The 14,199-nt window shown below is 46.1% G+C and overlaps 1 long non-coding RNA gene across 1 annotated transcript; it reads left to right on the top strand.

Moving 5' to 3' along the window:
• The first annotated feature begins 5,977 nt into the window (after nucleotides 1-5,977).
• LOC118175950 lies at nucleotides 5,978-11,197 on the top strand. The gene is made up of 4 exons (XR_004755209.1): nucleotides 5,978-6,308; nucleotides 7,045-7,095; nucleotides 8,612-8,738; nucleotides 10,795-11,197. It is a non-coding gene; the product is annotated as an uncharacterized LOC118175950 (long non-coding RNA).
• The last annotated feature ends 3,002 nt before the right edge of the window (nucleotides 11,198-14,199 follow it).

The raw sequence follows: 14,199 nt of genomic DNA, 5'->3' as shown, positions 1-14,199 counted from the left end.
TCCAAGTGCAGGGACAGTTGACACCGTAAAAATGGGCAGCACTTGAAGATTTAAGGACATACTAAGATTATTTAAATCACAATGACATACCTGAATCGTGTTTCCTGCTGGTCAGTTGGCTCTAAAGGTTTAAGACCAGTCAATTTGAAACAATTGACATTACCCCCCAGTGGTGGTTAGGCTGGCAGAGTATGGCCACCGGTATGTAGTCACCACAGACATCCTACAAGCTGCTCGCTCTCTTGGTCTCAGTGCTTATTGCCACTGGTGCTTGCTCTACTTCTCCCAGATGCTCCTTGGGTGCCTCAGGGCTCCTCTGCCAGCTACGAGGACATGGGTGGCCTCACCCGTAATGGGGAACAGGACCTACCCAGAGCTTACAATGCAGAGCGTGTCTCCCCTGCTCCTCCTGGGTGAAAACTGCTCTATACTGCTGGCTGCTAGACTTGATCCAGCTGATTTGTTTTGTGGAAAGTTTCCCTCCTCAGTGTCGAAGCAGTGGCTCTGCCATTCTCTATGGGTATCACATCAAGGAGAGATCAGACTGAGCTAAATAGAGTGACTTAAAACTTAGGTGTAAAGTCCATACCGTGTGGACTTGCTTGTAAAGGTGGCATTATTCTGGCTTCTGCTATGAGAGAGGGATGCTCTGATCAAAAATATCAGCAGACCTGAAGACTTCATGTGAATCCGAGCAACAAGGGAGGATTATCAAGTTGCAAACACACATTCTTGGCAATTATTTTGCAGTTCTTGGACTTTCATGAAAATTTCAGAATTTCCCAGTAATGCATCCTAGTATGGAATGTTTATTAGCTGAGTTACCTCCTCAGTCAAATGTACAGGGCTTTACAGGGACCTTGTTCCATGCAATTTCCTCACCAGCAGGCCTTCTCCTCACCGTAGGTAAGGCCACCATCTTCTCCAAGCATTCACTTCAGGTTGGCCTGAACGTGTATTGTCAAACCTTCTCCCTTTTACCCAACCTCAGTTCGTCTTCCACTATGAGGTGAGAAAATTTTCCTTGCGGGTTTGGTGAATACATACCATGTGGCCTTGCCAACACTGCCTAAACATGAGTAGGTAAATCCACCCATTCCCAAAAGGAACCTGCTTGGTCTGTGATGCCACAGCCAAGCCTCGGTGACATTGGTTAGCCATCGCAGGAACTACGGTGATGCCCCAAAAATTTCTGGCTAAAGCAGAAGGATCACATTGCTGTAGCAAGGGAAGAAAAAGATTCTCTTCAGACAAGAGCATGGAAAAATAAATAAACAGCATGACAGGTTAAAGGAGCTTTTCATGTGCAAGATGTAATATTTGCCTGTGTGTGGCTGTGGCAGGGATGATATTCAAGGAAATGCATATTAGATAGGCTAGTGCATGCATATACAATAGCAAGGCATTGCTTTTTTTTAAATGGCCTATAATTATAAATCAATGTACATGGAGCTTAAAAAAAAAAGGGGGGGGGGGGGGGGGGGCGCTTTTTTTCTGAAGGCTACGCTGAAATGTTTCTGGATACCAGAAACCTGCTTTATACACCAGAGCTAATGCATTCCAAGCCAGATCCCCCATCTGATCATTTCCATTACACTTGCTGAAGTGTATTACACTTCTAGGATGTAATTTGCTTTAGTGAAATTGTCATTTTTATTCCTAAATAGCTAGCGACCGCTGGGCTAAAGACAGCTCTTCAGAAAGTGACCTTGAAGATCACACACCATTACTGATGTCGTGTTTAAATTGCAGAGAAATGTTAGGACTGCATAATAAGATGTTGATTGTCAGGCTGAGCAAGCAAGCTGAGGTGAAGATGATGCTGGGAACCACTGCTTCGCCTTCTTTGCCTGGACTATTCAAAATGCTTCTCTTGATTTTCTCATCTGCTATCTTTCCTCTGCAAGCTTCCTGAAGATAAGTTTTGGCTCTTCCTGGACAAATATTTTTCAGAGTAAACAGGGGAGGCAGGGGAAAAGTGTTTGTTTTATACTTCGGTGGGGTGACAAAACTTGGGGTGGGGTGACTGGACCATTGTTCCTTTGTGCTTTTGGCAGAAACAGCTTGGTCTGTATCGATTTTTGTGAAATAAAATGTTAACAAATGTGTAGTGACAATGGAAGGTGTTTCCTTCTCTCACTGGTGGATTTTCTGAGCCCAGAGGACTTTTTAACCTTATTCCCCAAACCACTGTCTGGAAGCTCAGAGAAGTTGTGGGAAAATGTCATGTAACAATGTTCTGCCTGTTCAGGTGGCTTCTCCCCCAGAGTGCGGCATCTGTGTCATGCGAGCCTGCCTGGGGTGTCTGAAAATAATAATTAAATATCCACAAAACTTTGGGTACTAAACATCATGGAAATAACGTTGCGAGCTTTTTGCCTCTTGAAAATCCTTATTATTTTAAAAGTTATTAACAAATATTTTCTTTTAGGAGGGACCTCTTGGCAAGTTATTCTCATTCTTTATTATGCTTTATTGTTCCTTATTATGCCTCATTGTTGTTTTGCTTCATTTCTTGTTTGTTTTATTGTTTTAACCTTCCATAAGCCCATACGAGCATCGCACTACTCTGCAAGCTGAGGGAGCCGCTGACAGCAGAGCTGAGCACCACACCATGCTTTTGAGGTGCCTGCAGCAGTGGGCATGAAAAGCTGAATCTTGCTTTGCTATTTTCTGTCTCCTAACAGGAAGAAGGCTGGTGAGGGGAAATTAATAGGGATCAGCCTCTCCTGGTGTCCACTGAACGCTTGGTTACAAGTGGCAGATTTCATCCAAATAAAATGCACCTAAACCGTGCACTTTGTGTTCTAGCATTTGGCTCTTAAACTGTCCTCCAGCACTGCTGCTGCGTACCGTGCTCTGATGCTTTGGTCCCACAATATTCTGCTTCTCCATGCGTGACCTGCCTGCAGTGCACGGCTGTTTGCAGGGTTATCCAGGTGCATGCACTCACAGCACAGGCTCCCAGCGTGCTCTCCCTCCTGTATTTTACAGCTTTCACTGTTCTGGAAAGGAACAAAAGGATCTGACCTTCTTAGGGGCGAGCAGGGAAGTTACTAAATAACCACGTTCTCCCCTCCCCAAAAGGCTGTAAATCGTGCTGAAATAGTGGTTTCACGATATGCCAGATGAGAAGCTGCTGTAGGCCACCGAGTGATTTTTAATTGGAGAAGAACCAGAGGAAATGCTTTCCCCTGGAAAACTCCAACCTCCTCTTGCAGAACACGTGCGTTCGCTGCCTACTTGCTCTGGCTGTGCAGTGTCCAAGGGTGTCGGAGCATCAGTGACTGCACTGGGACAGAACACGTCTCCTCCTTCCCGGAGGTGTGGGTACCCCCAGCTTTCTGCCAGCCCCTCCTTTGAAAGCTCAGGGACAGCTCAAGGTCTTGTGGGCTCACTGGAGAGGACCCAGAAAAACAAGTGCCACACTGGAGTTCTCTTTCTTCCTTGTGTAACTTTTAGTAAACACCACTAAAAAGCTCCACTTCTTTAGGATATGGCTCTTCCAGAAAGCCTCTTACACACTGGTTCTCCCCCATTGTTTTTTTTTCCATACTTTAACATCATTATGTGAGGGATATTACTGAGCTCCTAACTGCGGAAGAAATGGTTCTGAGCCAAGGTGTACTGCTGAGAGAAAAAAAAAAGAGGATTTTCCATGGCTCCATCTAAACGCAGCCAGGTCGCTTTTCTGTAGCTCCAGTTTTATAGGAGGGATTTCTGAAGTCCTACCCTGAGGTCACCAAGTTGTGGGAAGTAACACGTGGTCGATCAGACTTGTGATTTCTCCCTCCCCAGCCAGTAAGGTATCAGTGCTACTTTTCGCACCATCGGGGAATGACCCTAATTAGGCTTATTAAAGTTAGTTCTGTATTAATTGTGTGGCCGTGATCCTGCAAACACCTCTGCATATGTAGGAATGTTATTTATGTTAGAAGAGTCCCTGCTGGAGTCAAGGAGGCTGAACCCTTGCTGAAAGCTGAGTATGTGTATGAGGTGCTGGTGAGAATGAGGTCTGGGTTTAGACAATCGCGGCATTTTGGTGTGAGAGAGGACTTTCTGAGCACTGATGAAGTGTTTCAGGTAGATTGTCTAGAGATGGAAGCAAGAGTTTAACATAAAATTAGAGCTGAACCAGTCATTTTCTCAAGTGAAATCACAATCTCAAGATTACTTTTTCCTTCCAAGAAGAAGATGAGTTGTACTTAGTTTTACACCGTGCCATTGGGCCATACTTGTGCTGTCCTCAGAGCTCCTTAGCAAGCACTGCCACTGCTGCACCACTTGCAATTTCCCAGTGCATTTCAGCTGCAAAGCCACGGTCATGCTGGCTACCCGGCCTATTCTGCAGGATAAACAGAAGCATTGCTCACAGGGCATTGCTGACAGCAGCCAAGCAGCGTGAAGGCTGGCTCGTGTCTCGTGCACCTTTACCACCTGGAAATGCCGTTCTGCCCATTCTGGTCCCATGGAAGTGAGCGGTAACTGCACGAGATGATGGGGCTTGAAGCTGTGCCAAGCCAGCGTGCATCCACCTGACCTGGAAGTGACGTGGACCTTGCACCCTCTGGGGCTGGCACTCTGTCTTGGCTCGAGATCACATGTCCCCTGGGGACCGACAGTAGCTTGGCTCTCAGTCTGCTCTCAGCCGCTGAGTGCTCCAGTGAGAGCACTTTTCTTTGTGAAACTTCTGAGTATTCTGCTTGTCAGGTCCCTGTCACCAGGCTGTGATCTCTCGGAAAGGCCTCCGGGTGTAGTCCTTTGTTCCCTGACTAATTGGAGCCCTCAGGAAGGAGATGTGCACCGTGGACACAAGTGTGCTGCAGGTTGGATTCACTGTAGCATGTCCTGTTGAGAATTTCCCAAGCTTTGCTGCTGCCATGACTCACCGTGTATTTTTTTCTCTGGGCTGTGGTTCAGTAATTCAGGAATTAAACTTATTGCTCCTTCAGATAAAGGCCACATCAGAGCATCACCATGAGTTTCATATCAATTCTTGGTTTTGGTGACTGATCTATTCAGAAGCCTGGCTTTGAATGTGTTGGAATTGACGGAAAGAGTCCAATTGTTTTTTTTAGGTGAAGTTTGCTTTGGGCCATTCATGAAGAAGAAGCAACACTGCCTGAAGACGTTCCTGGGAAGTGCTTCCTCCTTTCCATTGATCTCCCAAGAGCAGAAGAAGCGGGCAGCCTGACCAGGCAGCAGGGCCCCCATAGGGCAGGGGGAAATCCTCGGCCCTCGCCTGGGCCCAGCAGGCAGCTGGATGTGAACAGTGGCTGCTATCACAAGTGCAACGCTACCATTTGCTGCAGAGATCTCTAATGAGCCAGGAACGCTGGAATTCTTCCAGCACGTCGCCCCTGTTGGCTGCCCTCCCATTTGGTCATGCTAAATGACTAGGTAAATAGGCCTTTCATGAAATCTAACACCCGCCCTACCTAATCCCCCTTGCCTTCAAACTGTGGGGCTAATCAGTTGTTTTGACATAACTGGGATCCAAATTCTATAAGGAACATGGCCAAGAAAAGTTCAAATCCAAGACCAAGATTAATGAGAACTTCAAAGAAATTTACCACCAAATGTTACTAATTTAGTACACCCTGTGTTTGAAACCAATGACCTAATTGGAAACTATATTCTTTAAAAGCCATTATGTCCCAGCTCTTTAGTATTCAGGAGGTGGCTTCTGAGATCACAGTACATTTATGTCACTTGGTAGGATGGGATAGAGGGTTTCCACTCCCACCTCCCTAAAACTCAGATAAAATATCCTGCTGTTGACTGCATTAGGTGATGGTGCTCTTACTGCACAATAAATAACGGATTCTGAATCAGACAAACAATTTCCCTCTGCTCTCTAATAAGTGAGTATAATATTACAAATCCTTTAAAACTGGTTAAAGCAATGAAAGGTCTGATTAACTTTGCTGTCACGGTGCCAAAAAATCAGCACATTAAAAAGAAAAAAAAAGTACTTAGCATAAAAATGTACGTCGTCGTACTGGGCTGCCAGTGGTACATCTGTCTTCCCGGAGTTTCACCAAGGACTGCAACAAGTGTGTGTGCAGGAGTTGATCCTGCTCTTGGCTGTGGATTTGGGTCAACATCGGGAGAAAACCAGATCACAGATCCCATTAGCAAAGCCCCTTCAAGCTGCTGTGGTCACAGAAATGTGTGATCTTACTCCTAACACTGGCAGGGGGCTACATCCTTTCCTGGAAGGCTCCTGCTGTTGCCAGCAGTGAGGCCACTTGTCCCGTGTCAGACCAGGATGGAGGGACCCGAGTGGGGAAGGCCACAGCCAGCAGGTGAGCTCAGATACAGGGAAAGAGCAAGGTGGGACTTGGCTCACCTGCTCCTGCAGATGAGAGTCTTCTGCAGATGTAGACTCCGAATTTCAGTGGTGTGTAAAGTAGGATGGACATTTTTCTGCTTTGGGCAGCTACCTTAGTGTGAACTGTACCATCCTCTGGTAGCTTCTCCGCCCTGCCTGCAAGGAGCCCACGGTGACAGCTCAGGCCTGCACTGCCATGTCTGCAGCATCAGTGAGGCTGCTTGAGAGGATCCCAGCCCAGCCACCCCTGTCACACGGCCGGGCTGTGGAGGAGCAGCCCTGCGGAGATGAAGACCAAGCCGAGCCCTACGGGTCAGCGTGCTCGTTAGTGACCGCTCTGCCCATGGCCGGCACCGAGCCCGAGCCCTTCCATCTGCCTGCCTTTCTGCAGCTCAGTCAAAGCTGCCCCAAACATAAGAAAATGGCGAGAGGAAGCTCCCACAAGCCTCAGTGATGTGGGTACACCTGGAAAATTAGGGACTGGGTTCATCCCAGGTTGCTGCAGGGTTGCACAGATGCCTTCCCATGTGTTTTTGCATGTGTACATGTACTGGGTGCCCACCACGCACCGTGCAACGTCTCCGTGGCTTTGCACACACATGGGGAGATAACAACAATCACACTGTGAGGCTACGTCAGACAGCAGAGCTGTACGTATTTATGGCTGGAAGTTCGTCAGATAACCCAGAGCTCATTACCTTCACACGCAGGTGGCCGTCTGTGTGAAACCAGAGTGTCCCACGCCGGGCAGGATCAGAAGGGTAAAACCTGAACTTTTGCCCATCTCCCCCATTTCTATGAAGCAGTGACAAATAAGGGTAGATCTGCCAGTTTGTAAATAATATGGGGCTTTTTAAAATGAGCTAGATTCATTTAAAATAATGAGAATTTCCTCCTTGCTGTTGATGAAATCAGTGGTTATAAAGCAGCATCTTCCCCCCAAAATCTTTATCGATTGTTCTGGGCAAAATAACAGCTCTGGAAGAATCTACAGCAAAAGATGGGGTCCATACACCTGAAAAACCATTAAGGTAATTATTTGGAGTGTACTGGATTCTATTTCAGACACTGAAGAGGATCTGGGATACCTCGTTTAGCAAACACAGCCATCTCCTATATAGTTCAAGCCCCAGCACTAATGTGGAAAACAGACAATGAAGGAAGCAATGTGGCTTTTCAACATAAATGCAGACTCTGAGCTGTTCACCTGCCACTGCACAGGGAATCGAGGAGCTTCTCTGGGGTTAGGAGACCCAGAATTCAGACCTGCCCTTCTCTGAGGATTTTCCAGTCATGTGGAAATAGCAGTTAATTTCTAAAGGAGATTACATGATGTCTCAGGCTAATAACTGGTGTTTTCCTTTCCTAAATGAAAGTGGAATTCCCCCTTTCTGGCTGACTTAAATGCACAGAACAGTTATCAGTTCAAAAATAAATAAAGCGATGGAAAAAAAAAATAAAATAAAATAGGGCTTGACTGGGTTGGAGCAATTTGGATACATTCAACCTATAAGAAAGATTCCTTGTTTTCATGTCAGTGAAATTTTGCCAGTAACTGCTTGGCTGACATCAAGGAAGGTTTTTCTTGGGTCATTTTCAGAAGAGTTAAAAAAAAAAAGAAAAAGAAAAAAAGAAGGGGTAAAGAAAACCCAAACCCAATGGGCTCCTTTGTTGGCGAAGGAGCTGATTCCTGCTTGTGTCTGGGTTACCTCATGCAGGTCAGATTTTCAGCCCGGTGGCAGTCCCTCGGCTCGAGCACATTTAGCTGAGCTGCACGATTCGCCCCTGCTGACGGCATCGCTGTGCAGGCTCAGCGGTACCCAGCTCATCTGTTAGATATTCATTAATTTATTCTTAATGACAGTCTTTTCCTGCTCCCATGCAGAAAGCATCCCTGTTCAAGGCAGTGCTGAAGCCCACGCTTAAACCAGGCTGCAGCTCCCCTGCATGAGCTGAAGCGGGTCCCGAGGAGAGCTGGATATTTAAGTGATTTCCTCTTCGGGGGCTTACGAGCCTTATGGGGTCCGTGCCACCTTAGGAGCTGGGCAGGGCTTGAAAAGTTTAAGTGCAGAAGAGACCATATTTCCCAGAAAAGGGAAATTTGTATTTTATAAACCCCGAAGTACCCATTTTGCTCACATCCATTTTATGATTGTGATTACCTAGATTACTTTTATTTTAGAAGAAGGAAAACAATAATGAAAGGGTAACTAAATAAAATAGCTCGGAGAAAGAGGGAAAATACTGTGGTTTCTGTTCCAAATTTTAACCCTTCAGCAGGAGGACAGGCTGGATCTCTCGAGGTGGAGGAACACACCGTCTGGTAGCTACTGGTAACTACTGGACTGCCAAGATTTCAGTCTGCTCCTTTCAATGGAGCTTTCATTCCTGGGCTTAGAGAAAGGTGAATCTCCTGTGTATTGTCTGTGCTCAAATGAGTTGTGAGTCTCCGGGTGTCTGCAACGAAATTGGGCATTACACATATATATATATAACATGCTAATAAATATATATGTGGTTGTATAACACAGGTTAAGGGAGTTCAGAGGGCAGGCCCAGACTACAAGGGTCCTCTCCATGGGCAGGGATGAGTGACTGATGCACAAAGCTGCTTTGTCAGTGCTGGTCACAATCGTTTGTGTGTCTGCTTCGTAAGAATGTGTGCCCACATTTCTTTTAGTATATGTAGATTTTAATGTGAGAATCAGAATTCTGATTATTTTTTTCTGTATATGAAGTGCACTGAAGTGAGCACTCAAATGTCTGTGACACCCGGGGCTCCCTGGTGGGCTCTGAGTCTGAACAAGTTTGAGTTTCCACCTCAAGCCATTGATTTTGTGCTTGAAGTCACCATTCGGAGGGTGACACCGACATGGGCACACACTGAGCTTTGTCCATTCTTAGTGATGGTGCTGTATTCATGCAGGTACAGTGAATGCATTGGGAAAGACATCTCCAGTGCCTGCAACCAGCCCCAGTGGGACAAATGGAGGAAATAATCCTGTAAATGCCTCTGAGTGCAGTGACTGTTGAAATAAGACAAATCTCAAAGCAGAGACTTGCCAGCCCCAGAGAAGCTGCATCTTTATAGACACTCCTCATCCAGTTCTCATCACAGTGGTGGAAGCTGCTGCTCCCTATTGCTGCAATAAGCAAAACCCCACAAGATACCCCAAACTTGTTCCATCCATGAGCTCCCACTGCACTGGCTACACCTGCATGTCTGTGATGCTCAAAGGTCATCAACAGCATCAACAGCATTGACTGCATTGGGTTTGCTAAATTTTATTGATCTTTTCTGGTTGTTTCACCCCTAAAAGGACACAGCATCTGTTCCTGGATCCCTCACGGGCCCTAAGGAGCAAGTACCATGCACCTTACACCCAAAGTGCATGGCAAGCTCCTAGGAAAGCAAGCAGATGTACTAGTCTCTGTGCAGGGTCAATCAGGACGGGAATTAAAATCATGATATGTTGCCATGGTAATCAAGTCCTAGGATTTGGCTAGGAGGAATAGTGAGGTTGTAGCTGGTTGCTCATGAATTCCTCAGTAGGCTTTTCAATACTCTGTTTCCTTTAAATGAAATTGGAGAAAGACTTGCAGTTCATAGTGGGGATAAAAATTTTATGAAGCTAAATCTAGGCAGTGTTTTAGTGTCAGTCAGCATTAACCCACAGCATGAACACATAAATAATTGAGATCTCAAATACCCCAGCGCTCTGGGTTAGAGCACTCGAAGGCTCCACGGGCAGCCCAGAAAGCTCAGGAGCCTCTTCCCAGCCAGTGTGGGCATCCTGGGCTGGCCTGAAAATGCCCTTCCCTGCATCCTACCATGGCCCTGCCTCCTTGCAGGGTTTCTTCTGGTCAAAATAAACCAACGAGCTAAATCTGGCTGGCTTCCTCTGGCTTGGAGCAGGTGATTTAGCTGCTTAGTGGTGTATTTGCAGCCTTCTTGTAGACCAGGTCTCTGATCATTGTTGGCAGCCTGGCTGTGGTCAGCAGGGTGGCTGTTGGCTGGGGTTTGTGTGTGTGAGATCAGCTCTGCACCCAAGTAAAGGGAACCCTAACACATGTGAGCAGGAAAATAAATGCAGTTAATAGAAGTCACAGAAATGTAGCAGAGACCCCAACACCTAGGAGAAATCTCAGAGTGAAAGGATTGTGAAGCATTGCTTGGTTGTGAGGATGGAGATTGGTTCTGAAAATGGAAATTTTAAAAAATATGCTTTTCTTTTTTTGGCCAGCCCATGCCTTAGTTCCCCAGTTACATCTACAACAAACTTAGATAGAGCTGACAAAATTAATTGTCAAAGAGAAAAAAAAAAAAAAAGTGATAAGAACTACTAATTCTTTGAGGAAGAATAATACTGGGAAAAGGGACCTGGCCCCAAGTTGTCACCTATTTTTATTTTAATAATTCCATTTTTTTTTTTTTTTTTTTTCTGCTTTTCTTTTCTCAGGTTCTTCTCTTCTGCTTTTTTCTTCTCTCTTTTTCAGAGGCAAGTGGGGAAGCTAAAGGGGGAGAACAGACATCTCATCTGCAGGGCAGGACAGAGAGCCAGCAAGAGAAGAAAGGGAACAAAACCAAAGCACAGAAAAGTGGCAGCTTTGAGGGCTTTCAAGTACCACTGTCAGGAAGAAAAAGAAAAAGAAAAAAAAAAAAAAAAAAAAAAGATTTCTTGTGGCAGTGAGGTGTTCTACATTGAAAAAAGAGGCTGGGATGAAAACACTGACTGGAGAGGAAGGAAGGGCACGCGGAGACCTCTTCCCTCTGCAAGACCCCAACCAGCAGCACCCCAGCACCTCTGTCCAGCCTGCAGCACCGCAGAGTGCTTGCAGCACCGCATCCCTTTGGCTGGGGCCAGCTGCGAGGGGGAGCCTCATTTGGCTCTGGAGGTTTTTAATGACACTCTCACAATGTGGTTTTCCACTGATAGAAGACTGAAGTGGAGGCGGATCAGCGTGCAAAGTGCTCCTGGGTGGGATGTGCCAGAGCCCCCCTTCGGAGACTTCACTGTAGAGCCAAAGCCCATCCATGTGGCAGTGCAGGTGATTGCTATGAGCACAAGCCCCAGAGCACTTGCAAGCTCTGCAATAACTGTAAAAGTGAGAAAACAATGGGTGAGATGAAGGAATTAGCGGGCCATCATCTTCTTCAGGGCTTCTGCCTCTGCTGTTTGAGGGAAAAGTCACACAGGTGTCTAAAGAGCTGTGGGGCACCGCAGAGTGGCGGGGGGCACATCAGTACCAGTGGGGCTCTGGCACTGGTAAAGGTGGGAATATTAAAACTGGTGAGTTTCACAGAGCTTGAGGGCTGGTGAGCTGTCCCCAGAGCAGCTGCAGACACCTCTCTCCACACAGGTGTTCCCATTTCCACCAGCGATTGCATTCCTATAAGCCCACCTGCCAGGGGGGCTGGCCTAGGGTTTGCAGGTCTTGTACAGAACAGCTTTTTGAGCCTCTGCTGAGGTGCTCAGTCAGGTAAAGGGCTTTTTCCCTCCTTTAACAGCTTCTAATTCTTCATTTATTTCTCTGGGATGGATTTACAGAAAACCTGTGCTAAAAACCAACCAGTGTCATGTCCTGGAGCTGACTGTGGGAGCCTCCAAGCCTCTTCAGCAGCCTGTCAAAAGGCACTTAAGAAACCTCTTTTGGGCTCCTACAAGAGGGAGAAGCAGCAGTTTATAGAGGTGAGGATGAAGCAAGGAGCTCTGAGCAGCCAAACCTTGCAGAAGTGCCTGGGGAAGGGGGGTCCTGGCCCTGCAAAGGAAGGGTCTGAGGGCCCCTGGGGACGTGGTGATAGGGGAAGCTGGTGTAAGGTAGGGATGTTTCCTGGGGACACCAGACTGAGGGGCTGGGCACTTTAATCAGCTGATGATGGCAATAAAGTAGGTTTTAATGGTCACTGCATTTTATTTGCCTTCCCTCTCTGCAGATCCATCAGTGGGTGATGGCTGGGGAAGGACTGGGGGGTGCACAGGACCTCTCGGTGGCTGTCTGCTGCTCCTGTGGGCTGGTGCTGTAAGCTCGGGCTGTGCAGGAGGGGTGATTTGCAGTGCTGGGAGGTGGGTGGTGGTCAGCAGTCCTTCTCCATTGCTCAGGCCCTGTAGGTAGCTACAGTTGAGCTGACAAGGGGGAAGAAGACAGCATGCTGAGCCTTGCTACAGCCTTTGCAGGCCTCCAGTAGCAGACACAGCTCCGCTATTCAGAGCAGTGTTTGAACTGAAGCCTTTGTAGTCACTGCAGTGCCTGATGATATGCCAGGGCTTCTAATAGGGCATGTCATTTTGGGTGGAAATAGGTCATTGTGGAAGAAATTTGTAATACTTGATATCGTGATTCTCTTCAGAGCCACAGGGGCCAGAAGTACTGATTTTTTGGTAGGTATCGTTACGATTTTTTTTTTTTTTTTTTTCAGCCGGGAACCTAGATTGTTGTTTTTTTTCCCTTCTTACTATAAGGAAGGCACAAGACCCCTGAACATCAAAGGTAGGAGCCTTCCCCTCTGCCCCCAGCCCAGCTCACAGCAGTGCTGTATGCCCATGAGGTAAGTGATTCTGCCTGGCAGCCGGCTTCACACACCAAGGGAAAATAAACACAGGGAATTACTCCTGGCTCCTTCTCTCTAGTGCTACACTTGGGCTGGTTCCACTGTGGCACGTGAATAAAGTGTAAGGCTGGCTGCTGTTGGATCACTAGGCTGATTTCAGGTCTTTATTTTTTTTTTCAGGCTATGAAAAAACAGAAGTTCTAAAGGAAAGACTTTTTTTTCTTCCTACTGTGCTAAGCCAAGCCAGAGTCCCGTGGCTTCTTGTTCAGCCCAGGCAGCGATGGCATCGGGTGCTGTGGGGTGCAGAGCTGGGTTGGGGCAGTGGCCTGGAACAGCTTTTCTCTGTGCAGCGTGGTTTGAGTGGCTGCTAGAGCTGGTCAGGAATGGAAAATCACTATGAGATGGCTTTGGGGTAGGAATTTTTTGTGTCAGTTGTTTACCTTCTGTGGACTTCTAAAGGGAAAAGTGGGCCTGTTTAAAAATATATATACAAAAAGAATCAGATACACTTCCATAAACTTGTCTGTTTTTAAAAATATTTCTTGATAATTGCTGAGAAATGTCTTCTCCTTTCAATAGAAATGTGAAGAATTGTCAGAATCAATAGTGATAATACAGATCTACCAGTAGGTGATACTAAACAGATTTTTTTTTTGAGAACTCTTCCATTGAAAAGCCTTGCACTTCAGAGGTCTGTTAAATCAAAGCTGATGCTCACAGACTTCTGGTAGCATGTTCAAAAAAAAAAAGGGCTGTTAATATCCCCAAAATTGGGATTAGCTTGAATTTCCTACTAGGGAGTGTGGTACAGAAAGTAAATAAAATATTGAGAAATTAAATCTGAAATGGAATGTGGTGTTGTTAAGAACAATTTTCAATTAGACAAAAGTTTCTCCAAAACTTGTAATGATCTTTTCTAACAAAGGCTCTCATTTAAGTTTTTTCTAATATTTTTTTTCAAAAAAGTAAAATTAAACTATTAAAGCCCAAGAGGTAACAACATGCCACTTCAGCCAAATCAGCTGAAACTTCCAGCTCAAAAACAAACTATATTTTACTGAAAGAATTAAAACTTCCCAGGGAAATATGAACTTCTCTTTCTTCAGGAAAGACGAGAGGTGGGAAGACCCCCCACTTACTGAATGCGTACTTCCAGCAAAAGCCCACTAAAACAAATTCTAATTTCCCATTGGAATAGTTCAGATCTCCTATCAGCTGTGAAACGTTGTGTTTTGGCATTAAAAATAATTGCTGAATGTTCTTAACCAGAAACAGGAGGCAGGCTGGGTCAAGGGGAGCCTCGGTGGGATGCGTG

This window comes from Oxyura jamaicensis, chromosome 18, assembly GCF_011077185.1.
Source record: "Oxyura jamaicensis isolate SHBP4307 breed ruddy duck chromosome 18, BPBGC_Ojam_1.0, whole genome shotgun sequence".
NCBI classification, from domain to species: domain Eukaryota; kingdom Metazoa; phylum Chordata; class Aves; order Anseriformes; family Anatidae; genus Oxyura; species Oxyura jamaicensis.
The sequence above is the reverse complement of the archived record's forward strand: the minus strand, read 5'-3'. Positions and strand labels throughout refer to the sequence as shown.